The following is a 26488-nucleotide window of genomic DNA, read 5'->3' as shown; positions in this document are numbered from 1 at the left end:
GTGGCGAAAAGGGAACCCTCTTGCACTGCTGGTGGGAATGTGACCTGATGCAGCCACGCCTGGAAAACCGTGTGCAGGTGCCTCAGAGAGGTAACAACGGATCTGCCCTGCGATCCAGCATGGGGTTGCACTGGTGGAGATGTACCCCAAAGATACAGATGCGGAGAAACACCGGGACACGTGCACCCTGAGGTTTCGAGTTGCAATGCCCACGATAGCCACACTGCGGAAGGAGCCTCGGTGCCCATCGAAAGATGAATGGATAAGGAGGGCGAGTGGTCTCTGTACACGATGGAAGATTACTCAGCCATCAGAAACGACAAACACCCACCATTTGCTTCGATGTGGATGGAACCAGAGGGTATTATGGCTGAGTCAAAGAAAAAGAAGGCAGTCGGCGAAGGACAAACATTCTATGGTCTCGTTCTTTTGGGGAGTATGAAAAAAATAGTGAAAGGGAACAGAGGAGAAAGAAGAAAAAAATGAGTGGGAGATGGCAGAAAAGGAGACAGAACAGGAGAGACTCCTAACCCTGGGAAATGAACAAGGGGTGGAAGAAAGGGAGGAACGCGGGGGGCGGGGTTGACTGGGTGACGGGCACAGAGGGGGGCACTTGATGCGATGAACACTGGGGGAGTTACACTCGATGTTGGCAAAATGACCTCCAATAAGAAAGAAACCTATAAACAAACACACAAACCTCCCAAGACACAAAAGTCCAGGGCCAGATGGCTTCCCAGGGGAATTCTATCCAGCGCTTCAAGAAGAAAGACTACCTATGCTACTAAAGCTGCTCCGAAAGATAGAAAGAGATGGAATACTTCCAAGCTCGTTCTTGGAGGCCAGCATCACCTTAACTCCAAAACCCAAGACCCCAAAAGGGGACAATGCTGGACCGATGTCCCTGATTAAGGCGGACGCACACCTTCTCCACAAGATATGAGCCAACAGGATCCGACGGGACATGATTAAGAAGTTACTCACCACGACCCAGTGGGGTTAATCGCCAGGGTGCAAGGCTGCTTCAGCACTCGGAGAACACTCGATGGGCTTCATCAGATCTGCAAGAGAGAAAACAAGAACCAGATGATCCTCTCAAGAGACGCAGAGGAAGCATTTGACAAAATACGGCATCCATGGCAGATCCAAACCCTTCAGAGTACAGGGATAGAGGGAACGTCCCTCAGCATCTTCAAATCCATCTACGAAAAGCCCGTGGCAAATTATCATCCACAATGTGGAAACACTGGGAGCCTTTCTTCGAACATCAGGAACGAGAGACAGGGATGTCCACCCTCACCACGTCTTCTCAACATACTACTAGACATCTCGGCCTCAGCAATCAAGCGACAGAAAAAATAAAAGGCATTCACATTGGCAAAGAAGTAGTCAAACTTGCCCTCTTCACCGATGGCATGCATGGTACTGTACCCGGAAAACCCAAAAGACTCCACCCCAAGATCGTAGAACTCATACAGCAAATTCGGCAGCGTGGCAGGATCCTAAATCTATGCCAAGAAATCAGTCACCTCTCTATACGCCAACGATGACTCTGAAGAAAGAGAAATTAAGGAGTCGGTTCCAGTGACAACTGCACCCAAAAGCATGAGATACCCAGGAATACACCTAACCAAAGAGGTAAAGGATCTCTACCCGAAAAACCACGGAACACATCTGAAAGAAATTGAGGAGGACACTAAGAGATGGAAAACTATCCCCTGCTCCTGGATTGGAAGAATTCATATATTGGGAAAATGTCAACGTGACTGACCCAGGGCAATTTACACATTGATTGCAATCCCTATCATCAAAAATACCAAAGGCTCCCTTCAGAGATTCGCCACAAATCATCTGAAGATTAGTGTGGAATCAGACAAGACCCCGAATGCCCAGGGCAATATTAGAAAAGAAAACCACAGCTGGCGGCATCACAACGCCGGACTTCAGGTTGTGCTACAAAGCTGTGCTCATCAAGACAGTGTGCTACTAGCAGAAAAACAGACACACGGATCAATGGGACAGAAGAGAGAAATCCAGAAGTGGACCCTCAACTCTACGGTCAGGACCATATATTCGACCAAGCAGGAGAGACCATCCACTGCAAAAAAGACAGCCTCCTCACTAAAGGCTGCTGGGAACGTTGGACAGCCACATGCAAAAGAATGAAACTGGACCATTCTCTCACACCATACACAGAGATAAAACTCAAAATGGATGAAAGATGTAAATGTGAGATGAGATTCCATCAAAACCCTAGGGGAGAACACAGGCCACGTCCTTCCCGAACTTGGCCACAGTAACTTCTTGCAAGATACACCCGTGAAGGCCAGAAAACAAAAGCAAAGATGAACTATTGGGACTTCATCGGGATGAGAAGCTTCCGCACAGCCAAAGAGACACTCAACAAAACCAAGAGACAACCTCCAGAATGGGAGAAGCTACGTGCAAATGACCCGTCAGATAAAGGGCCAGCATCCACGATCTCTAAAGAACCCATTCAACTCAACAGCAGAGAAACCAACCATCCAATCCGGAAATGGGCAAAAGACACGAACCGAAATGGCACAGAGCAAGACGTCGACGTGGCCGACAAGCCCATGAGAAAATGCGCCGCATCACTGTTATTTCCATCAGGGAAACACACGTCAAAAGCACAACGAAATCCCACCTTACACCGGTGAGAATGGGGAACATTGGCCAGACAGGAAACCACAAATACTGGACAGGATGTGCAGAAAGGGGAACGATTTCAAAATTCAACAATTTCAGAGGTAGCCATATTCACCTGAAAGGGACCAAGGGGGAGGGGGGCATGCTGCCGGCCAGGCTGGGGAGCTTAGGGAGGGACCTGAGAGCGGGGAGGGGGTGGGGGGAGGAGGAACAGCCAAGGGCCTTGGGGGGCCTGGGGGGGCCCAGCAGCCCAGGCCCTCAAGCCACCGCCCCAAGGCCCTGCCCTGACATCGCAAGGTGCCTGCATCCTAACCCCTCTGAGCAGCCGCGGATGGGTTCGGCGGCACCTCCCCGAGCCCCGGTGGAGGGGCCCCACACCCTCCCTGAGCCGCTCCTGTGAGACCTGACCTGACACGTAGGAGGCCCCGCCGCCGCCCCCCTCCGAGAACAGGTGCCACCACTCCTCCCCCACGCAGCCCTCTGCCCGGCACCCTGGCGGCCCAAAGGGTGTCCGCCGGGCTCGCCACGGGGGCGCCTCCATGCGGCCCCCAAGACTCACTGTCCCCCTCCGGTCCCTCCCAGGCACCCGCCGCGCCACCAGCGAGGGCCAGATGCCTCTCGCACAGCCACCCCGGGGCCCGTCACGCCTCCCGGGGCCCACGCTGACCTGCGCGCCGGGGGCCGAGGCCTGCAGAGCCGCTGCCGCGAGCCCGGAGCGCGGGGAACCGCGGGGAACCGCGGGGAACCGCGGGCCTGGACTGGGGGCGCGGCCGCGCAACCTCCTGCCGTGCCCACGTCGCCGCATCTGCGCACAGCTCCTCCTGCGGCCACGCCCCGGCCCCATTCAGGTCACGCTCGGGCTCAGACGCCTGGGCAAGCTCCCGCCCCGCCCCCGCCACGCCCCCCGCAGACCTGCCACACAGAGGCCCGCCCTCCGCGGAGCCTACAGGGGACCCGAGACCGCCTCTGCCTCCCCCCGCTAGTCTAGTCGGGGCGCCGGGGCCGAGGCCTTGCGCCCCGGCTCAGTCCCGAGGGACACCTGCTCACGGAGGCACGGAGCCTCTCTCTGGCTCTGTGTCTCCATCCCTGTCCCTCCGTCCCGGTCTCTGTCTCTCCCTCACTGTCTCCCTCGCTCTCCCTCCCGGTCTGGCCCTGTCTCCCTCCCAGTCTCTCTGCCTCTGCCCCCACCCCCATCTCTCTCTCTCTCCCTCGCCCTCCCAGTCTCTGTGTCCCTCCCAGTCTTTCTTCTCTTACTGCCTATCATGGCCTGTCCCTCGCTGTCTCTCTCTCCCTGTCTCTGTGCCTACCTTCATGTCTCTCGGACTCTCACTTGTCTCCCTCCCTGTCTCATTCTCTCCATCCTGTCTCTGTCTCGCTGTCTCCTCCCTCCCTGTCTCTGACTCTCCCCTCCTGTCTCTCGGTCTCCCTCCCTGCACCTTGGTCTCTCCCCTCTGTCTCATCTCTCCCTCTCTGTCTCTTGGTCTGTCTGTCCCTCCCTGTCTCTGGATCCTTCCTTCCCTGTCCTGTGTCTCTCCCCCATCTTGATCTCTCACCCCTGTCGTCTCAGTCACTCCTCCCTGTCTCCATCTCTCTCTCCCTCCCTGTCTCTCGGTCTCCCCCTCGCTTTCTCTCCGTCTCCCTGCCCACCTCTATCTATCTCTCCCTCCCTGTCTCTGTCCATCCCTCCACTTCTGTCTCTCCTTCCCTGCCTCGGTCTCTCCATCCCTGTCTCTCGCCACCCGTCTCCATCTGTCCCTCCCTGTCTGTGTGTCTCCATCCCTGTCTCTCTCTCATCCTGTCTCTCGGCCTCTCCCTCACTGTATCTCGGTCTCCCTCCATGGCTCTGGCTCTCACTCCCTGTCTCTCTGTCTCCCCCTGCCTGTCTCTCGGTCTGTCCCTCCCGGTCTCTCAGTCTCTCCCTCCCTGTCTCTGGGTCTGTCCCTCCCTGTCTCTCGGTCTCCCTCCCTCTCTGTCTCTCCCACGGTGTCTAGATCTCACCCTCCTTCTCTCTGTGTCTCGGTCTCTCCCTCCCAGGCTCTCGGTGTCTCCCTACCTGTTTCCCTGCCTCTCCCTGCCTGTCTTTCTGTATCTCCCTCGCTGTCTCTGTCTCTCCATCCCTGTCTCTCTGACTCTCCTTCCCTGTGTCTGTGTCTGTCTCTCCCCGCTGCCCCATCTCAGTCTGTCCCCGCCCTGCCCCCCACCCCGTCTCCTCTCCCGCCCTCTCTCTGACTCTCGCTCCCTGTCTCGCCGACTCTCCCTTCCTGTGTCTCTGTCTCTCTTTGCGTCTCTGTCTCTCTGCCAGTCTCTGTGTGTCTCCCTTCGTGTCTCCCAGTCTCTCACTCCGTCTCGTTCTCTCCATCCTGTCTCTGTGTTCCCCTCTCTGTGTCTCAGTCTCCCTCCCTTTCTCTCTGACTCTTCCTCCCTGTCTCTCAGTGTATCCCTCCCGGGCTCTCGGTGTCTCTCTGTCTCTGTCTCTCCCTCCCTGTCTCTCTGACTCTCCTTCCATGTCTGGCTCTCTCCCTCCCTTCCTCATTCTTCCTCCTTGTCTCGGTCTCTCCCTCACCATCTCGCTGTCTCTCCCTCCCCATCCCTATCTCTCCCTCCCTGTGTGTGTCCCCCTCCCTGTGTCTGTCCATCCCTCCAGTTCTGTCTCTCCTTCCCTCTCCACGTTAATGAAACAAAGGATGAGAACCGTAGGATTCTCTCAATAGATGCAGAAAAAGCATTTGACCAAATAGACCATCCTTTCATGATGAAAACCTTCTGCTGGGTACGCATACTGGGAACAAAACCTCAATTATCATAAAACCCATGTACAAACGACCCAGAGAGGGAACGTGCTCTTCATTGGGAAAAACCTGGAGCTTTTCCCTTAAGGTCAGGAACACGACAGGGTGTCCACCCTCAACACTCTCGTTCGGCAGAATAGTAGTGGTCCTCGCTTTCCCAGCGACATTCCGAAACAGAAAAAAAAGGCATCCGGATCGGCAAAGAAGTCAAACTCTCACTCTTCACAGAGGACATGACACTCTATGTGGGAAACCTCACACAATCACTAGACTAGATCGTACGTAAGGGATCTATCCAACAAGACGACCTAACTAACGATCGTGGGTATCTATGCCCTGAATGAGGGAGTTGCCACGGACATCAATCAATCGCTAAGCAAAGTTAAGACATACTTAGATAATAATACCCTTTTACTTGGAGACTCGAATACGGCGCTTTCTGCAATTGACAGGTCTTCCAGGCACAGCATCTCCAAAGAAACAAGAGCACTAAAGGATACAGTGGACCAGGTGGATCTCACAGATATTTACAGAACTTTACATGCAAATGCAACTGAATTCACATTCTTCTCAATTGCACGTGGAACTTTGTCCAGAAGAGACCACATACTGGGTCACAAATCAGGTCATAATCGATACCAAAACTTTGGGATCGTCCCCTGCATATTTTCAGCCCATAATGCTCTGAAACTAGAGCTCAACCACAAGAAGTTTGCAAGGATTTCAAACACGTGCAGGTTAAGGACCATCCTGCTAAAAGGTGAAAGGGTCAACCAGGACATCAGAGAAGAATTAAGAAAATTCACGGAAACCAATGAGAACGAAGATACGACCAACCGTTCAGAATCTCTGGGATACAGCAAAAGCGGTCCCAAATAGGGGAAAGACATCGCAATACAAGCATCGATCCAAACACTGGAAAGGAACTCAAATACGAAAACTAACCTGGCACCTAAAGGAGCTGGAGAAGGACCAGCAAATGAAACCTTCACCCAGCAGAAGACGACGGTTAATAAAAATTGGAGCAGAACTCAATGAAATAGAGAGCAGAAGAACTGAGGAAACACATCCACAAAACCAGGTGGTGGACCTCTGAAAGAACCAATAAGAGAGAGAAAAACCATGAAGCCAGCCTTATTAAAAGAAGAGAGAAAAGACTCCAATTAACAAAAACATGAATGAGAAAGGAGAGATCACCACCACCACGTAGGAAATACAAGCGATCTGAAAAACTCATCCTGAGCAGCTATACGCCAATAAATTGGGCAATCGAGAAGAAACGAACGCATTTCCGGAAAACCACAAACTACCAAAAACGGAACAGGAAGACACAAAAAACCCAACAGGTCAATGTCCAGGGAGGAAATTAAAGCAGTCATCATCAAAGACCTCCCGGGACACAAAAGTCTAGGGCCGGATGGCTTCCTGAAACACTGTGGAACACGTCGGAAAGAAACTGAGGAAGACACAAAGAGATGGAAAAGGGTTCCACGCTCCTGGGTTGGAAGAATTGATATTGGGGAAAATGTCAACGTGACCCAGGGCAATATACACAACTAATGCAATCCCTGTCAGAAATAGCACGGACTCTCTTCAGAGAGCTGGAGCAAGTCCTCTGAAGGCTGGTGTGGAATGCGAAAAGACCCCGAACGGCCACGGGAAGAGTCGCCAAGAAAACCACCGCGGGGGCAGCACAATGCCGGATTTCACGTTGTGCCACGAAGCTGTGACGGGCAAGACAGTGGGATACTGGCACAAAAACAGACACGCCGATCAATGGAACAGAAGAGAGCATCCAGAGGTGGACCCTCAACTCTATGGGCAACTAATATTCAGCCAGGCAGGAAAGACCATGCACGGGGAAAAAGAAAAGACAGCCTCTTCAATAAATGCTGCTGGGAACACTGGACAGCCACACGCAGAAGAATGAAACTGGACCATTCCTCTCACACCATACACAAGGATAAACTCAAAATGGATGAAGGATCTCAATTTTGCAAGACAAGAGTCCATCAAAATCCTAGGGCAGGACAAAGGCAACAACACCCTTCTTGAACTGGGCCACAGCAACTTCGTAGAAATGACATCAGCCACGAAGGCCAGAGAAACAAGAGCGAAGAAAAGGATTGCTGGGACTTCACCAAGATGAGCAGGTTCCACACAGCAAAAGAAACACCCGACAAAACTCAAAGCCAACCCACAGAGTGGGAGAAGACATGTGCAAATGACCCTGTCAGGTAAAGGGCCAGTATCCAAGATCTCTGAAGAACTTCTGCAACTCCACAGCAAAGAGACCAACGATCCAATCCGGAAGACGGGCAAGAGACATGAATGGAAATGTCACAGAGGAAGACTAGGCATGGCCGACAAGCACGTGAGACAATGCTCCGCATCACTGGCCGTCAGGGAGATATGGGTCAAAAGCACCACGAGATCCCACCTGACACACCAGTGACTGCGGTGAACGTTAACAAGATAGGAAACAGCGAAGGTCGGCGAGGATGTGGCGAAAAGGGAACCCTCTTGCACTGCTGGTGGGAATGTGACCTGATGCAGCCACGCCTGGAAAACCGTGTGCAGGTGCCTCAGAGAGGTAACAACGGATCTGCCCTGCGATCCAGCATGGGGGTGCACTGGTGGAGATGTACCCCAAAGATACAGATGCGGGGAAACACCGGGACACGTGCACCCTGAGGTTTCGAGTTGCAATGCCCACGATAGCCACACTGCGGAAGGAGCCTCGGTGCCCATCGAAAGATGAATGGATAAGGAGGGCGAGTGGTCTCTGTACACGATGGAAGATTACTCAGCCATCAGAAACGACAAACACCCACGACAAACACCCACCATTTCCTTCGATGTGGATGGAACCAGAGGGTATTATGGCTGAGTCAAAGAAAAAGAAGGCAGTCGGCGAAGGACAAACATTCTATGGTCTCGTTCTTTTGGGGAGTATGAAAAAAATAGTGAAAGGGAACAGAGGAGAAAGAAGAAAAAAATGAGTGGGAGATGGCAGAAAAGGAGACAGAACAGGAGAGACTCCTAACCCTGGGAAATGAACAAGGGGTGGAAGAAAGGGAGGAACGCGGGGGGCGGGGTTGACTGGGTGACGGGCACAGAGGGGGGCACTTGATGCGATGAACACTGGGGGAGTTACACTCGATGTTGGCAAAATGACCTCCAATAAGAAAGAAACCTATAAACAAACACACAAACCTCCCAAGACACAAAAGTCCAGGGCCAGATGGCTTCCCAGGGGAATTCTATCCAGCGCTTCAAGAAGAAAGACTACCTATGCTACTAAAGCTGCTCCGAAAGATAGAAAGAGATGGAATACTTCCAAGCTCGTTCTTGGAGGCCAGCATCACCTTAACTCCAAAACCCAAGACCCCAAAAGGGGACAATGCTGGACCGATGTCCCTGATTAAGGCGGACGCACACCTTCTCCACAAGATATGAGCCAACAGGATCCGACGGGACATGATTAAGAAGTTACTCACCACGACCCAGTGGGGTTAATCGCCAGGGTGCAAGGCTGCTTCAGCACTCGGAGAACACTCGATGGGCTTCATCAGATCTGCAAGAGAGAAAACAAGAACCAGATGATCCTCTCAAGAGACGCAGAGGAAGCATTTGACAAAATACGGCATCCATGGCAGATCCAAACCCTTCAGAGTACAGGGATAGAGGGAACGTCCCTCAGCATCTTCAAATCCATCTACGAAAAGCCCGTGGCAAATTATCATCCACAATGTGGAAACACTGGGAGCCTTTCTTCGAACATCAGGAACGAGAGACAGGGATGTCCACCCTCACCACGTCTTCTCAACATACTACTAGACATCTCGGCCTCAGCAATCAAGCGACAGAAAAACTAAAAGGCATTCACATTGGCAAAGAAGTAGTCAAACTTGCCCTCTTCACCGATGGCATGCATGGTACCGTACCCGGAAAACCCAAAAGACTCCACCCCAAGATCGTAGAACTCATACAGCAAATTCGGCAGCGTGTCAGGATCCTAAATCTATGCCAAGAAATCAGTCACCTCTCTATACGCCAACGATGACTCTGAAGAAAGAGAAATTAAGGAGTCGGTTCCAGTGACAACTGCACCCAAAAGCATGAGATACCCAGGAATACACCTAACCAAAGAGGTAAAGGATCTCTACCCGAAAAACCACGGAACACATCTGAAAGAAATTGAGGAGGACACTAAGAGATGGAAAACTATCCCCTGCTCCTGGATTGGAAGAATTCATATATTGGGAAAATGTCAACGTGACTGACCCAGGGCAATTTACACATTGATTGCAATCCCTATCATCAAAAATACCAAAGGCTCCCTTCAGAGATTCGCCACAAATCATCTGAAGATTAGTGTGGAATCAGAGAAGACCCCGAATGCCCAGGGCAATATTAGAAAAGAAAACCACAGCTGGCGGCATCACAACGCCGGACTTCAGGTTGTGCTACAAAGCTGTGCTCATCAAGACAGTGTGCTACTAGCAGAAAAACAGACACACGGATCAATGGGACAGAAGAGAGAAATCCAGAAGTGGACCCTCAACTCTACGGTCAGGACCATATATTCGACCAAGCAGGAGAGACCATCCACTGGAAAAAAGACAGCCTCCTCACTAAAGGCTGCTGGGAACGTTGGACAGCCACATGCAAAAGAATGAAACTGGACCATTCTCTCACACCATACACAGAGATAAAACTCAAAATGGATGAAAGATGTAAATGTGAGATGAGATTCCATCAAAACCCTAGGGGAGAACACAGGCCACGTCCTTCCCGAACTTGGCCACAGTAACTTCTTGCAAGATACACCCGTGAAGGCCAGAAAACAAAAGCAAAGATGAACTATTGGGACTTCATCGGGATGAGAAGCTTCCGCACAGCCAAAGAGACACTCAACAAAACCAAGAGACAACCTCCAGAATGGGAGAAGCTACGTGCAAATGACCCGTCAGATAAAGGGCCAGCATCCACGATCTCTAAAGAACCCATTCAACTCAACAGCAGAGAAACCAACCATCCAATCCGGAAATGGGCAAAAGACACGAACCGAAATGGCACAGAGCAAGACGTCGACGTGGCCGACAAGCCCATGAGAAAATGCGCCGCATCACTGTTATTTCCATCAGGGAAACACACGTCAAAAGCGCAACGAAATCCCACCTTACACCGGTGAGAATGGGGAACATTGGCCAGACAGGAAACCACAAATACTGGACAGGATGTGCAGAAAGGGGAACGATTTCAAAATTCAACAATTTCAGAGGTAGCCATATTCACCTGAAAGGGACCAAGGGGGAGGGGGGCATGCTGCCGGCCAGGCTGGGGAGCTTAGGGAGGGACCTGAGAGCGGGGAGGGGGTGGGGGGAGGAGGAACAGCCAAGGGCCTTGGGGGGCCTGGGGGGGCCCAGCAGCCCAGGCCCTCAAGCCACCGCCCCAAGGCCCTGCCCTGACATCGCAAGGTGCCTGCATCCTAACCCCTCTGAGCAGCCGCGGATGGGTTCGGCGGCACCTCCCCGAGCCCCGGTGGAGGGGCCCCACACCCTCCCTGAGCCGCTCCTGTGAGACCTGACCTGACACGTAGGAGGCCCCGCCGCCGCCCCCCTCCGAGAACAGGTGCCACCACTCCTCCCCCGCGCAGCCCTCTGCCCGGCACCCTGGCGGCCCAAAGGGTGTCCGCCGGGCTCGCCACGGGGGCGCCTCCATGCGGCCCCCAAGACTCACTGTCCCCCTCCGGTCCCTCCCAGGCACCCGCCGCGCCACCAGCGAGGGCCAGATGCCTCTCGCACAGCCACCCCGGGGCCCGTCACGCCTCCCGGGGCCCACGCTGACCTGCGCGCCGGGGGCCCAGGCCTGCAGAGCCGCTGCCGCGAGCCCGGAGCGCGGGGAACCGCGGGGAACCGCGGGGAACCGCGGGGAACCGCGGGCCTGGACTGGGGGCGCGGCCGCGCAACCTCCTGCCGTGCCCACGTCGCCGCATCTGCGCACAGCTCCTCCTGCGGCCACGCCCCGGCCCCCTTCAGGTCACGCTCGGGCTCAGGCGCCTGGGCAAGCTCCCGCCCCGCCCCCGCCACGCCCCCCGCAGACCTGCCACACAGAGGCCCGCCCTCCGCGGAGCCTACAGGGGACCCGAGACCGCCTCTGCCTCCCCCCGCTAGTCTAGTCGGGGCGCCGGGGCCGAGGCCTTGCGCCCCGGCTCAGTCCCGAGGGACACCTGCTCACGGAGGCACGGAGCCTCTCTCTGGCTCTGTGTCTCCATCCCTGTCCCTCCGTCCCGGTCTCTGTCTCTCCCTCACTGTCTCCCTCGCTCTCCCTCCCGGTCTGGCCCTGTCTCCCTCCCAGTCTCTCTGCCTCTGCCCCCACCCCCATCTCTCTCTCTCTCCCTCGCCCTCCCAGTCTCTGTGTCCCTCCCAGTCTTTCTTCTCTTACTGCCTATCATGGCCTGTCCCTCGCTGTCTCTCTCTCCCTGTCTCTGTGCCTACCTTCTTGTCTCTCGGACTCTCACTTGTCTCCCTCCCTGTCTCATTCTCTCCATCCTGTCTCTGTCTCGCTGTCTCCTCCCTCCCTGTCTCTGACTCTCCCCTCCTGTCTCTCGGTCTCCCTCCCTGCACCTTGGTCTCTCCCCTCTGTCTCATCTCTCCCTCTCTGTCTCTTGGTCTGTCTGTCCCTCCCTGTCTCTGGATCCTTCCTTCCCTGTCCTGTGTCTCTCCCCCATCTCGATCTCTCACCCCCGTCGTCTCAGTCACTCCTCCCTGTCTCCATCTCTCTCTCCCTCCCTGTCTCTCGGTCTCCCCCTCGCTTTCTCTCCATCTCCCTGCCCACCTCTATCTATCTCTCCCTCCCTGTCTCTGGCCATCCCTCCACTTCTGTCTCTCCTTCCCTGCCTCGGTCTCTCCATCCCTGTCTCTCGCCACCCGTCTCCATCTGTCCCTCCCTGTCTGTGTGTCTCCATCCCTGTCTCTCTCATCCTGTCTCTCGGCCTCTCCCTCACTGTATCTCGGTCTCCCTCCATGGCTCTGGCTCTCACTCCCTGTCTCTCTGTCTCCCCCTGCCTGTCTCTCGGTCTGTCCCTCCCGGTCTCTCAGTCTCTCCCTCCCTGTCTCTGGGTCTGTCCCTCCCTGTCTCTCGGTCTCCCTCCCTCTCTGTCTCTCCCACGGTGTCTAGATCTCACCCTCCTTCTCTCTGTGTCTCGGTCTCTCCCTCCCAGGCTCTCGGTGTCTCCCTACCTGTTTCCCTGCCTCTCCCTGCCTGTCTTTCTGTATCTCCCTCGCTGTCTCTGTCTCTCCATCCCTGTCTCTCTGACTCTCCTTCCCTGTGTCTGTGTCTGTCTCTCCCCGCTGCCCCATCTCAGTCTGTCCCCGCCCTGCCCCCCACCCCGTCTCCTCTCCCGCCCTCTCTCTGACTCTCGCTCCCTGTCTCGCCGACTCTCCCTTCCTGTGTCTCTGTCTCTCTTTGCGTCTCTGTCTCTCTGCCAGTCTCTGTGTGTCTCCCTTCGTGTCTCCCAGTCTCTCACTCCGTCTCGTTCTCTCCATCCTGTCTCTGTGTTCCCCTCTCTGTGTCTCAGTCTCCCTCCCTTTCTCTCTGACTCTTCCTCCCTGTCTCTCAGTGTATCCCTCCCGGGCTCTCGGTGTCTCTCTGTCTCTGTCTCTCCCTCCCTGTCTCTCTGACTCTCCTTCCATGTCTGGCTCTCTCCCTCCCTTCCTCATTCTTCCTCCTTGTCTCGGTCTCTCCCTCACCATCTCGCTGTCTCTCCCTCCCCATCCCTATCTCTCCCTCCCTGTCTGTGTCCCCCTCCCTGTGTCTGTCCATCCCTCCAGTTCTGTCTCTCCTTCCCTCTCCACGTTAATGAAACAAAGGATGAGAACCGTAGGATTCTCTCAATAGATGCAGAAAAAGCATTTGACCAAATAGACCATCCTTTCATGATGAAAACCTTCTGCTGGGTACGCATACTGGGAAAAAAACCTCAATTATCATAAAACCCATGTACAAACGACCCAGAGAGGGAACGTGCTCTTCATTGGGAAAAACCTGGAGCTTTTCCCTTACGGTCAGAAACACGACAGGGTGTCCACCCTCAACACTCTCGTTCGGCAGAATAGTAGTGGTCCTCGCTTTCCCAGCGACATTCCGAAACAGAAAAAAAAGGCATCCGGATCGGCAAAGAAGTCAAACTCTCACTCTTCACAGAGGACATGACACTCTATGTGGGAAACCTCACACAATCACTAGACTAGATCGTACGTAAGGGATCTATCCAACAAGACGACCTAACTAACGATCGTGGGTATCTATGCCCTGAATGTGGGAGTTGCCACGGATATCAATCAATCGCTAAGCAAAGTTAAGACATACTTAGATAATAATACCCTTTTACTTGGAGACTCGAATACGGCGCTTTCTGCAATTGACAGGTCTTCCAGGCACAGCATCTCCAAAGAAACAAGAGCACTAAAGGATACAGTGGACCAGGTGGATCTCACAGATATTTACAGAACTTTACATGCAAATGCAACTGAATTCACATTCTTCTCAATTGCACGTGGAACTTTGTCCAGAAGAGACCACATACTGGGTCACAAATCAGGTCATAATCGATACCAAAACTTTGGGATCGTCCCCTGCATATTTTCAGCCCATAATGCTCTGAAACTAGAGCTCAACCACAAGAAGTTTGCAAGGATTTCAAACACGTGCAGGTTAAGGACCATCCTGCTAAAAGGTGAAAGGGTCAACCAGGACATCAGAGAAGAATTAAGAAAATTCACGGAAACCAATGAGAACGAAGATACGACCAACCGTTCAGAATCTCTGGGATACAGCAAAAGCGGTCCCAAATAGGGGAAAGACATCGCAATACAAGCATCGATCCAAACACTGGAAAGAACTCAAATACAAAAACTAACCTGGCACCTAAAGGAGCTGGAGAAGGACCAGCAAATGAAACCTTCACCCAGCAGAAGACGACGGTTAATAAAAATTCGAGCAGAACTCAATGAAATAGAGAGCAGAAGAACTGAGGAAACACATCCACAAAACCAGGTGGTGGACCTCTGAAAGAACCAATAAGAGAGAGAAAAACCATGAAGCCAGCCTTAGTAAAAGAAGAGAGAAAAGACTCCAATTAACAAAAACATGAATGAGAAAGGAGAGATCACCACCACCACGTAGGAAATACAAGCGATCTGAAAAACTCATCCTGAGCAGCTATACGCCAATAAATTGGGCAATCGAGAAGAAACGAACGCATTTCCGGAAAACCACAAACTACCAAAAACGGAACAGGAAGACACAGAAAACCCCAACAGGTCAATATCCAGGGAGGAAATTAAAGCAGTCGTCATCAAAGACCTCCCAGGACACAAAAGTCTAGGGCCGGATGGCTTCCTGAAACACTGTGGAACACGTCGGAAAGAAACTGAGGAAGACACAAAGAGATGGAAAAGGGTTCCACGCTCCTGGGTTGGAAGAATTGATATTGGGGAAAATGTCAACGTGACCCAGGGCAATATACACAACTAATGCAATCCCTGTCAGAAATAGCACGGACTCTCTTCAGAGAGCTGGAGCAAGTCCTCTGAAGGCTGGTGTGGAATGCGAAAAGACCCCGAACGGCCACGGGAAGAGTCGCCAAGAAAACCACTGCGGGGGCAGCACAATGCCGGATTTCACGTTGTGCCACGAAGCTGTGACGGGCAAGACAGTGGGATACTGGCACAAAAACAGACACGCCGATCAATGGAACAGAAGAGAGCATCCAGAGGTGGACCCTCAACTCTATGGGCAACTAATATTCAGCCAGGCAGGAAAGACCATGCACGGGGAAAAAGAAAAGACAGCCTCTTCAATAAATGCTGCTGGGAACACTGGACAGCCACACGCAGAAGAATGAAACTGGACCATTCCTCTCACACCATACACAAGGATAAACTCAAAATGGATGAAGGATCTCAATTTTGCAAGACAAGAGTCCATCAAAATCCTAGGGCAGGACAAAGGCAACAACACCCTTCTTGAACTGGGCCACAGCAACTTCGTAGAAATGACATCAGCCACGAAGGCCAGAGAACCAAGAGCGAAGAAAAGGATTGCTGGGACTTCACCAAGATGAGCAGGTTCCACACAGCAAAAGAAACACCCGACAAAACTCAAAGCCAACCCACAGAGTGGGAGAAGACATGTGCAAATGACCCTGTCAGGTAAAGGGCCAGTATCCAAGATCTCTGAAGAACTTCTGCAACTCCACAGCAAAGAGACCAACGATCCAATCCGGAAGACGGGCAAGAGACATGAATGGAAATGTCACAGAGGAAGACTAGGCATGGCCGACAAGCACGTGAGACAATGCTCCGCATCACTGGCCGTCAGGGAGATATGGGTCAAAAGCACCACGAGATCCCACCTGACACACCAGTGACTGCGGTGAACGTTAACAAGATAGGAAACAGCGAAGGTCGGCGAGGATGTGGCGAAAAGGGAACCCTCTTGCACTGCTGGTGGGAATGTGACCTGATGCAGCCACGCCTGGAAAACCGTGTGCAGGTGCCTCAGAGAGGTAACAACGGATCTGCCCTGCGATCCAGCATGGGGGTGCACTGGTGGAGATGTACCCCAAAGATACAGATGCGGGGAAACACCGGGACACGTGCACCCTGAGGTTTCGAGTTGCAATGCCCACGATAGCCACACTGCGGAAGGAGCCTCGGTGCCCATCGAAAGATGAATGGATAAGGAGGGCGAGTGGTCTCTGTACACGATGGAAGATTACTCAGCCATCAGAAACGACAAACACCCACCATTTGCTTCGATGTGGATGGAACCAGAGGGTATTATGGCTGAGTCAAAGAAAAAGAAGGCAGTCGGCGAAGGACAAACATTCTATGGTCTCGTTCTTTTGGGGAGTATGAAAAAAATAGTGAAAGGGAACAGAGGAGAAAGAAGAAAAAAATGAGTGGGAGATGGCAGAAAAGGAGACAGAACAGGAGAGACTCCTAACCCTGGGAAATGAACAAGGGGTGGAAGAAAGGGAGGAACGCGGGGGGCGGGGTTGACTGGGTGACGGGCACAGAGGGGGGCACTTGATGCGATGAACACTGGGGGAGTTACACTCGATGTTGGCAAAATGACCTCCAATAAGAAAGAAACCTATAAACAAACACACAAACCTCCCAAGACACAAAAGTCCAGGGCCAGATGGCTTCCCAGGGGAATTCTATCCAGCGCTTCAAGAAGAAAGACTACCTATGCTACTAAAGCTGCTCCGAAAGATAGAAAGAGATGGAATACTTCCAAGCTCGTTCTTGGAGGCCAGCATCACCTTAACTCCAAAACCCAAGACCCCAAAAGGGGACAATGCTGGACCGATGTCCCTGATTAAGGCGGACGCACACCTTCTCCACAAGATATGAGCCAACAGGATCCGACGGGACATGATTAAGAAGTTACTCACCACGACCCAGTGGGGTTAATCGCCAGGGTGCAAGGCTGCTTCAGCACTCGGAGAACACTCGATGGGCTTCATCAGATCTGCAAGAGAGAAAACAAGAACCAGATGATCCTCTCAAGAGACGCAGAGGAAGCATTTGACAAAATACGGCATCCATGGCAGATCCAAACCCTTCAGAGTACAGGGATAGAGGGAACGTCCCTCAGCATCTTCAAATCCATCTACGAAAAGCCCGTGGCAAATTATCATCCACAATGTGGAAACACTGGGAGCCTTTCTTCGAACATCAGGAACGAGAGACAGGGATGTCCACCCTCACCACGTCTTCTCAACATACTACTAGACATCTCGGCCTCAGCAATCAAGCGACAGAAAAAATAAAAGGCATTCACATTGGCAAAGAAGTAGTCAAACTTGCCCTCTTCACCGATGGCATGCATGGTACCGTACCCGGAAAACCCAAAAGACTCCACCCCAAGATCGTAGAACTCATACAGCAAATTCGGCAGCGTGGCAGGATCCTAAATCTATGCCAAGAAATCAGTCACCTCTCTATACGCCAACGATGACTCTGAAGAAACAGAAATTAAGGAGTCGGTTCCAGTGACAACTGCACCCAAAAGCATGAGATACCCAGGAATACACCTAACCAAAGAGGTAAAGGATCTCTACCCGAAAAACCACGGAACACATCTGAAAGAAATTGAGGAGGACACTAAGAGATGGAAAACTATCCCCTGCTCCTGGATTGGAAGAATTCATATATTGGGAAAATGTCAACGTGACTGACCCAGGGCAATTTACACATTGATTGCAATCCCTATCATCAAAAATACCAAAGGCTCCCTTCAGAGATTCGCCACAAATCATCTGAAGATTAGTGTGGAATCAGAGAAGACCCCGAATGCCCAGGGCAATATTAGAAAAGAAAACCACAGCTGGCGGCATCACAACGCCGGACTTCAGGTTGTGCTACAAAGCTGTGCTCATCAAGACAGTGTGCTACTAGCAGAAAAACAGACACACGGATCAATGGGACAGAAGAGAGAAATCCAGAAGTGGACCCTCAACTCTACGGTCAGGACCATATATTCGACCAAGCAGGAGAGACCATCCACTGCAAAAAAGACAGCCTCCTCACTAAAGGCTGCTGGGAATGTTGGACAGCCACATGCAAAAGAATGAAACTGGACCATTCTCTCACACCATACACAGAGATAAAACTCAAAATGGATGAAAGATGTAAATGTGAGATGAGATTCCATCAAAACCCTAGGGGAGAACACAGGCCACGTCCTTCCCGAACTTGGCCACAGTAACTTCTTGCAAGATACACCCGTGAAGGCCAGAAAACAAAAGCAAAGATGAACTATTGGGACTTCATCGGGATGAGAAGCTTCCGCACAGCCAAAGAGACACTCAACAAAACCAACAGACAACCTCCAGAATGGGAGAAGCTACGTGCAAATGACCCGTCAGATAAAGGGCCAGCATCCACGATCTCTAAAGAACCCATTCAACTCAACAGCAGAGAAACCAACCATCCAATCCGGAAATGGGCAAAAGACACGAACCGAAATGGCACAGAGCAAGACGTCGACGTGGCCGACAAGCCCATGAGAAAATGCGCCGCATCACTGTTATTTCCATCAGGGAAACACACGTCAAAAGCGCAACGAAATCCCACCTTACACCGGTGAGAATGGGGAACATTGGCCAGACAGGAAACCACAAATACTGGACAGGATGTGCAGAAAGGGGAACGATTTCAAAATTCAACAATTTCAGAGGTAGCCATATTCACCTGAAAGGGACCAAGGGGGAGGGGGGCATGCTGCCGGCCAGGCTGGGGAGCTTAGGGAGGGACCTGAGAGCGGGGAGGGGGTGGGGGGAGGAGGAACAGCCAAGGGCCTTGGGGGGCCTGGGGGGGCCCAGCAGCCCAGGCCCTCAAGCCACCGCCCCAAGGCCCTGCCCTGACATCGCAAGGTGCCTGCATCCTAACCCCTCTGAGGAGCCGCGGATGGGTTCGGCGGCACCTCCCCGAGCCCCGGTGGAGGGGCCCCACACCCTCCCTGAGCCGCTCCTGTGAGACCTGACCTGACACGTAGGAGGCCCCGCCGCCGCCCCCCTCCGAGAACAGGTGCCACCACTCCTCCCCCGCGCAGCCCTCTGCCCGGCACCCTGGCGGCCCAAAGGGTGTCCGCCGGGCTCGCCACGGGGGCGCCTCCATGCGGCCCCCAAGACTCACTGTCCCCCTCCGGTCCCTCCCAGGCACCCGCCGCGCCACCAGCGAGGGCCAGATGCCTCTCGCACAGCCACCCCGGGGCCCGTCACGCCTCCCGGGGCCCACGCTGACCTGCGCGCCGGGGGCCGAGGCCTGCAGAGCCGCTGCCGCGAGCCCGGAGCGCGGGGAACCGCGGGGAACCGCGGGGAACCGCGGGCCTGGACTGGGGGCGCGGCCGCGCAACCTCCTGCCGTGCCCACGTCGCAGCATCTGCGCACAGCTCCTCCTGCGGCCACGCCCCGGCCCCCTTCAGGTCACGCTCGGGCTCAGGCGCCTGGGCAAGCTCCCGCCCCGCCCCCGCCACGCCCCCCGCAGACCTGCCACACAGAGGCCCGCCCTCCGCGGAGCCTACAGGGGACCCGAGACCGCCTCTGCCTCCCCCCGCTAGTCTAGTCGGGGCGCCGGGGCCGAGGCCTTGCGCCCCGGCTCAGTCCCGAGGGACACCTGCTCACGGAGGCACGGAGCCTCTCTCTGGCTCTGTGTCTCCATCCCTGTCCCTCCGTCCCGGTCTCTGTCTCTCCCTCACTGTCTCCCTCGCTCTCCCTCCCGGTCTGGCCCTGTCTCCCTCCCAGTCTCTCTGCCTCTGCCCCCACCCCCATCTCTCTCTCTCTCCCTCTCCCTCCCAGTCTCTGTGTCCCACCCAGTCTTTCTTCTCTTACTGCCTATCATGGCCTGTCCCTCGCTGTCTCTCTCTCCCTGTCTCTGTGCCTACCTTCTTGTCTCTCGGACTCTCACTTGTCTCCCTCCCTGTCTCATTCTCTCCATCCTGTCTCTGTCTCGCTGTCTTCTCCCTCCCTGTCTCTGACTCTCCCCTCCTGTCTCTCGGTCTCCCTCCCTGCACCTTGGTCTCTCCCCTCTGTCTCATCTCTCCCTCTCTGTCTCTTGGTCTGTCTGTCCCTCCCTGTCTCTGGATCCTTCCTTCCCTGTCCTGTGTCTCTCCCCCATCTCCATCTCTCACCCCCGTCGTCTCAGTCACTCCTCCCTGTCTCCATCTCTCTCTCCCTCCCTGTCTCTCGGTCTCCCCCTCGCTTTCTCTCCATCTCCCTGCCCACCTCTATCTATCTCTCCCTCCCTGTCTCTGGCCATCCCTCCACTTCTGTCTCTCCTTCCCTGCCTCGGTCTCTCCATCCCTGTCTCTCGCCACCCGTCTCCATCTGTCCCTCCCTGTCTGTGTGTCTCCATCCCTGTCTCTCTCATCCTGTCTCTCGGCCTCTCCCTCACTGTATCTCGGTCTCCCTCCATGGCTCTGGCTCTCACTCCCTGTCTCTCTGTCTCCCCCTGCCTGTCTCTCGGTCTGTCCCTCCCGGTCTCTCAGTCTCTCCCTCCCTGTCTCTGGGTCTGTCCCTCCCTGTCTCTCGGTCTCCCTCCCTCTCTGTCTCTCCCACGGTGTCTAGATCTCACCCTCCTTCTCTCTGTGTCTCGGTCTCTCCCTCCCAGGCTCTCGGTGTCTCCCTACCTGTTTCCCTGCCTCTCCCTGCCTGTCTTTCTGTATCTCCCTCGCTGTCTCTGTCTCTCCATCCCTGTCTCTCTGACTCTCCTTCCCTGTGTCTGTGTCTGTCTCTCCCCGCTGCCCCATCTCAGTCTGTCCCCGCCCTGCCCCCCACCCCGTCTCCTCTCCCGCCCTCTCTCTGACTCTCGCTCCCTGTCTCGCCGACTCTCCCTTCCTGTGTCTCTGTCTCTCTTTGCGTCTCTGTCTCTCTGCCAGTCTCTGTGTGTCTCCCTTCGTGTCTCCCAGTCTCTCACTCCGTCTCGTTCTCTCCATCCTGTCTCTGTGTTCCCCTCTCTGTGTCTCAGTCTCCCTCCCTTTCTCTCTGACTCTTCCTCCCTGTCTCTCAGTGTATCCCTCCCGGGCTCTCGGTGTCTCTCTGTCTCTGTCTCTCCCTCCCTGTCTCTCTGACTCTCCTTCCATGTCTGGCTCTCTCCCTCCCTTCCTCATTCTTCCTCCTTGTCTCGGTCTCTCCCTCACCATCTCGCTGTCTCTCCCTCCCCATCCCTATCTCTCCCTCCCTGTCTGTGTCCCCCTCCCTGTGTCTGTCCATCCCTCCAGTTCTGTCTCTCCTTCCCTCTCCACGTTAATGAAACAAAGGATGAGAACCGTAGGATTCTCTCAATAGATGCAGAAAAAGCATTTGACCAAATAGACCATCCTTTCATGATGAAAACCTTCTGCTGGGTACGCATACTGGGAAAAAAACCTCAATTATCATAAAACCCATGTACAAACGACCCAGAGAGGGAACGTGCTCTTCATTGGGAAAAACCTGGAGCTTTTCCCTTACGGTCAGAAACACGACAGGGTGTCCACCCTCAACACTCTCGTTCGGCAGAATAGTAGTGGTCCTCGCTTTCCCAGCGACATTCCGAAACAGAAAAAAAAGGCATCCGGATCGGCAAAGAAGTCAAACTCTCACTCTTCACAGAGGACATGACACTCTATGTGGGAAACCTCACACAATCACTAGACTAGATCGTACGTAAGGGATCTATCCAACAAGACGACCTAACTAACGATCGTGGGTATCTATGCCCTGAATGTGGGAGTTGCCACGGACATCAATCAATCGCTAAGCAAAGTTAAGACATACTTAGATAATAATACCCTTTTACTTGGAGACTCGAATACGGCGCTTTCTGCAATTGACAGGTCTTCCAGGCACAGCATCTCCAAAGAAACAAGAGCACTAAAGGATACAGTGGACCAGGTGGATCTCACAGATATTTACAGAACTTTACATGCAAATGCAACTGAATTCACATTCTTCTCAATTGCACGTGGAACTTTGTCCAGAAGAGACCACATACTGGGTCACAAATCAGGTCATAATCGATACCAAAACTTTGGGATCGTCCCCTGCATATTTTCAGCCCATAATGCTCTGAAACTAGAGCTCAACCACAAGAAGTTTGCAAGGATTTCAAACACGTGCAGGTTAAGGACCATCCTGCTAAAAGGTGAAAGGGTCAACCAGGACATCAGAGAAGAATTAAGAAAATTCACGGAAACCAATGAGAACGAAGATACGACCAACCGTTCAGAATCTCTGGGATACAGCAAAAGCGGTCCCAAATAGGGGAAAGACATCGCAATACAAGCATCGATCCAAACACTGGAAAGAACTCAAATACAAAAACTAACCTGGCACCTAAAGGAGCTGGAGAAGGACCAGCAAATGAAACCTTCACCCAGCAGAAGACGACGGTTAATAAAAATTCGAGCAGAACTCAATGAAATAGAGAGCAGAAGAACTGAGGAAACACATCCACAAAACCAGGTGGTGGACCTCTGAAAGAACCAATAAGAGAGAGAAAAACCATGAAGCCAGCCTTAGTAAAAGAAGAGAGAAAAGACTCCAATTAACAAAAACATGAATGAGAAAGGAGAGATCACCACCACCACGTAGGAAATACAAGCGATCTGAAAAACTCATCCTGAGCAGCTATACGCCAATAAATTGGGCAATCGAGAAGAAACGAACGCATTTCCGGAAAACCACAAACTACCAAAAACGGAACAGGAAGACACAGAAAACCCCAACAGGTCAATATCCAGGGAGGAAATTAAAGCAGTCGTCATCAAAGACCTCCCAGGACACAAAAGTCTAGGGCCGGATGGCTTCCTGAAACACTGTGGAACACGTCGGAAAGAAACTGAGGAAGACACAAAGAGATGGAAAAGGGTTCCACGCTCCTGGGTTGGAAGAATTGATATTGGGGAAAATGTCAACGTGACCCAGGGCAATATACACAACTAATGCAATCCCTGTCAGAAATAGCACGGACTCTCTTCAGAGAGCTGGAGCAAGTCCTCTGAAGGCTGGTGTGGAATGCGAAAAGACCCCGAACGGCCACGGGAAGAGTCGCCAAGAAAACCACTGCGGGGGCAGCACAATGCCGGATTTCACGTTGTGCCACGAAGCTGTGACGGGCAAGACAGTGGGATACTGGCACAAAAACAGACACGCCGATCAATGGAACAGAAGAGAGCATCCAGAGGTGGACCCTCAACTCTATGGGCAACTAATATTCAGCCAGGCAGGAAAGACCATGCACGGGGAAAAAGAAAAGACAGCCTCTTCAATAAATGCTGCTGGGAACACTGGACAGCCACACGCAGAAGAATGAAACTGGACCATTCCTCTCACACCATACACAAGGATAAACTCAAAATGGATGAAGGATCTCAATTTTGCAAGACAAGAGTCCATCAAAATCCTAGGGCAGGACAAAGGCAACAACACCCTTCTTGAACTGGGCCACAGCAACTTCGTAGAAATGACATCAGCCACGAAGGCCAGAGAACCAAGAGCGAAGAAAAGGATTGCTGGGACTTCACCAAGATGAGCAGGTTCCACACAGCAAAAGAAACACCCGACAAAACTCAAAGCCAACCCACAGAGTGGGAGAAGACATGTGCAAATGACCCTGTCAGGTAAAGGGCCAGTATCCAAGATCTCTGAAGAACTTCTGCAACTCCACAGCAAAGAGACCAACGATCCAATCCGGAAGACGGGCAAGAGACATGAATGGAAATGTCACAGAGGAAGACTAGGCATGGCCGACAAGCACGTGAGACAATGCTCCGCATCACTGGCCGTCAGGGAGATATGGGTCAAAAGCACCACGAGATCCCACCTGACACACCAGTGACTGCGGTGAACGTTAACAAGATAGGAAACAGCGAAGGTCGGCGAGGATGTGGCGAAAAGGGAACCCTCTTGCACTGCTGGTGGGAATGTGACCTGATGCAGCCACGCCTGGAAAACCGTGTGCAGGTGCCTCAGAGAGGTAACAACGGATCTGCCCTGCGATCCAGCATGGGGGTGCACTGGTGGAGATGTACCCCAAAGATACAGATGCGGGGAAACACCGGGACACGTGCACCCTGAGGTTTCGAGTTGCAATGCCCACGATAGCCACACTGCGGAAGGAGCCTCGGTGCCCATCGAAAGATGAATGGATAAGGAGGGCGAGTGGACTCTGTACACGATGGAAGATTACTCAGCCATCAGAAACGACAAACACCCACGACAAACACCCACCATTTCCTTCGATGTGGATGGAACCAGAGGGTATTATGGCTGAGTCAAAGAAAAAGAAGGCAGTCGGCGAAGGACAAACATTCTATGGTCTCGTTCTTTTGGGGAGTATGAAAAAAATAGTGAAAGGGAACAGAGGAGAAAGAAGAAAAAAATGAGTGGGAGATGGCAGAAAAGGAGACAGAACAGGAGAGACTCCTAACCCTGGGAAATGAACAAGGGGTGGAAGAAAGGGAGGAACGCGGGGGGCGGGGTTGACTGGGTGACGGGCACAGAGGGGGGCACTTGATGCGATGAACACTGGGGGAGTTACACTCGATGTTGGCAAAATGACCTCCAATAAGAAAGAAACCTATAAACAAACACACAAACCTCCCAAGACACAAAAGTCCAGGGCCAGATGGCTTCCCAGGGGAATTCTATCCAGCGCTTCAAGAAGAAAGACTACCTATGCTACTAAAGCTGCTCCGAAAGATAGAAAGAGATGGAATACTTCCAAGCTCGTTCTTGGAGGCCAGCATCACCTTAACTCCAAAACCCAAGACCCCAAAAGGGGACAATGCTGGACCGATGTCCCTGATTAAGGCGGACGCACACCTTCTCCACAAGATATGAGCCAACAGGATCCGACGGGACATGATTAAGAAGTTACTCACCACGACCCAGTGGGGTTAATCGCCAGGGTGCAAGGCTGCTTCAGCACTCGGAGAACACTCGATGGGCTTCATCAGATCTGCAAGAGAGAAAACAAGAACCAGATGATCCTCTCAAGAGACGCAGAGGAAGCATTTGACAAAATACGGCATCCATGGCAGATCCAAACCCTTCAGAGTACAGGGATAGAGGGAACGTCCCTCAGCATCTTCAAATCCATCTACGAAAAGCCCGTGGCAAATTATCATCCACAATGTGGAAACACTGGGAGCCTTTCTTCGAACATCAGGAACGAGAGACAGGGATGTCCACCCTCACCACGTCTTCTCAACATACTACTAGACATCTCGGCCTCAGCAATCAAGCGACAGAAAAAATAAAAGGCATTCACATTGGCAAAGAAGTAGTCAAACTTGCCCTCTTCACCGATGGCATGCATGGTACCGTACCCGGAAAACCCAAAAGACTCCACCCCAAGATCGTAGAACTCATACAGCAAATTCGGCAGCGTGGCAGGATCCTAAATCTATGCCAAGAAATCAGTCACCTCTCTATACGCCAACGATGACTCTGAAGAAAGAGAAATTAAGGAGTCGGTTCCAGTGACAACTGCACCCAAAAGCATGAGATACCCAGGAATACACCTAACCAAAGAGGTAAAGGATCTCTACCCGAAAAACCACGGAACACATCTGAAAGAAATTGAGGAGGACACTAAGAGATGGAAAACTATCCCCTGCTCCTGGATTGGAAGAATTCATATATTGGGAAAATGTCAACGTGACTGACCCAGGGCAATTTACACATTGATTGCAATCCCTATCATCAAAAATACCAAAGGCTCCCTTCAGAGATTCGCCACAAATCATCTGAAGATTAGTGTGGAATCAGAGAAGACCCCGAATGCCCAGGGCAATATTAGAAAAGAAAACCACAGCTGGCGGCATCACAACGCCGGACTTCAGGTTGTGCTACAAAGCTGTGCTCATCAAGACAGTGTGCTACTAGCAGAAAAACAGACACACGGATCAATGGGACAGAAGAGAGAAATCCAGAAGTGGACCCTCAACTCTACGGTCAGGACCATATATTCGACCAAGCAGGAGAGACCATCCACTGCAAAAAAGACAGCCTCCTCACTAAAGGCTGCTGGGAATGTTGGACAGCCACATGCAAAAGAATGAAACTGGACCATTCTCTCACACCATACACAGAGATAAAACTCAAAATGGATGAAAGATGTAAATGTGAGATGAGATTCCATCAAAACCCTAGGGGAGAACACAGGCCACGTCCTTCCCGAACTTGGCCACAGTAACTTCTTGCAAGATACACCCGTGAAGGCCAGAAAACAAAAGCAAAGATGAACTATTGGGACTTCATCGGGATGAGAAGCTTCCGCACAGCCAAAGAGACACTCAACAAAACCAACAGACAACCTCCAGAATGGGAGAAGCTACGTGCAAATGACCCGTCAGATAAAGGGCCAGCATCCACGATCTCTAAAGAACCCATTCAACTCAACAGCAGAGAAACCAACCATCCAATCCGGAAATGGGCAAAAGACACGAACCGAAATGGCACAGAG

The sequence above is a fragment of the Canis aureus genome, chromosome 20, assembly GCF_053574225.1.
Source record: "Canis aureus isolate CA01 chromosome 20, VMU_Caureus_v.1.0, whole genome shotgun sequence".
Lineage (NCBI taxonomy): Eukaryota > Metazoa > Chordata > Mammalia > Carnivora > Canidae > Canis > Canis aureus.
This window is presented reverse-complemented; position numbering follows the sequence as displayed.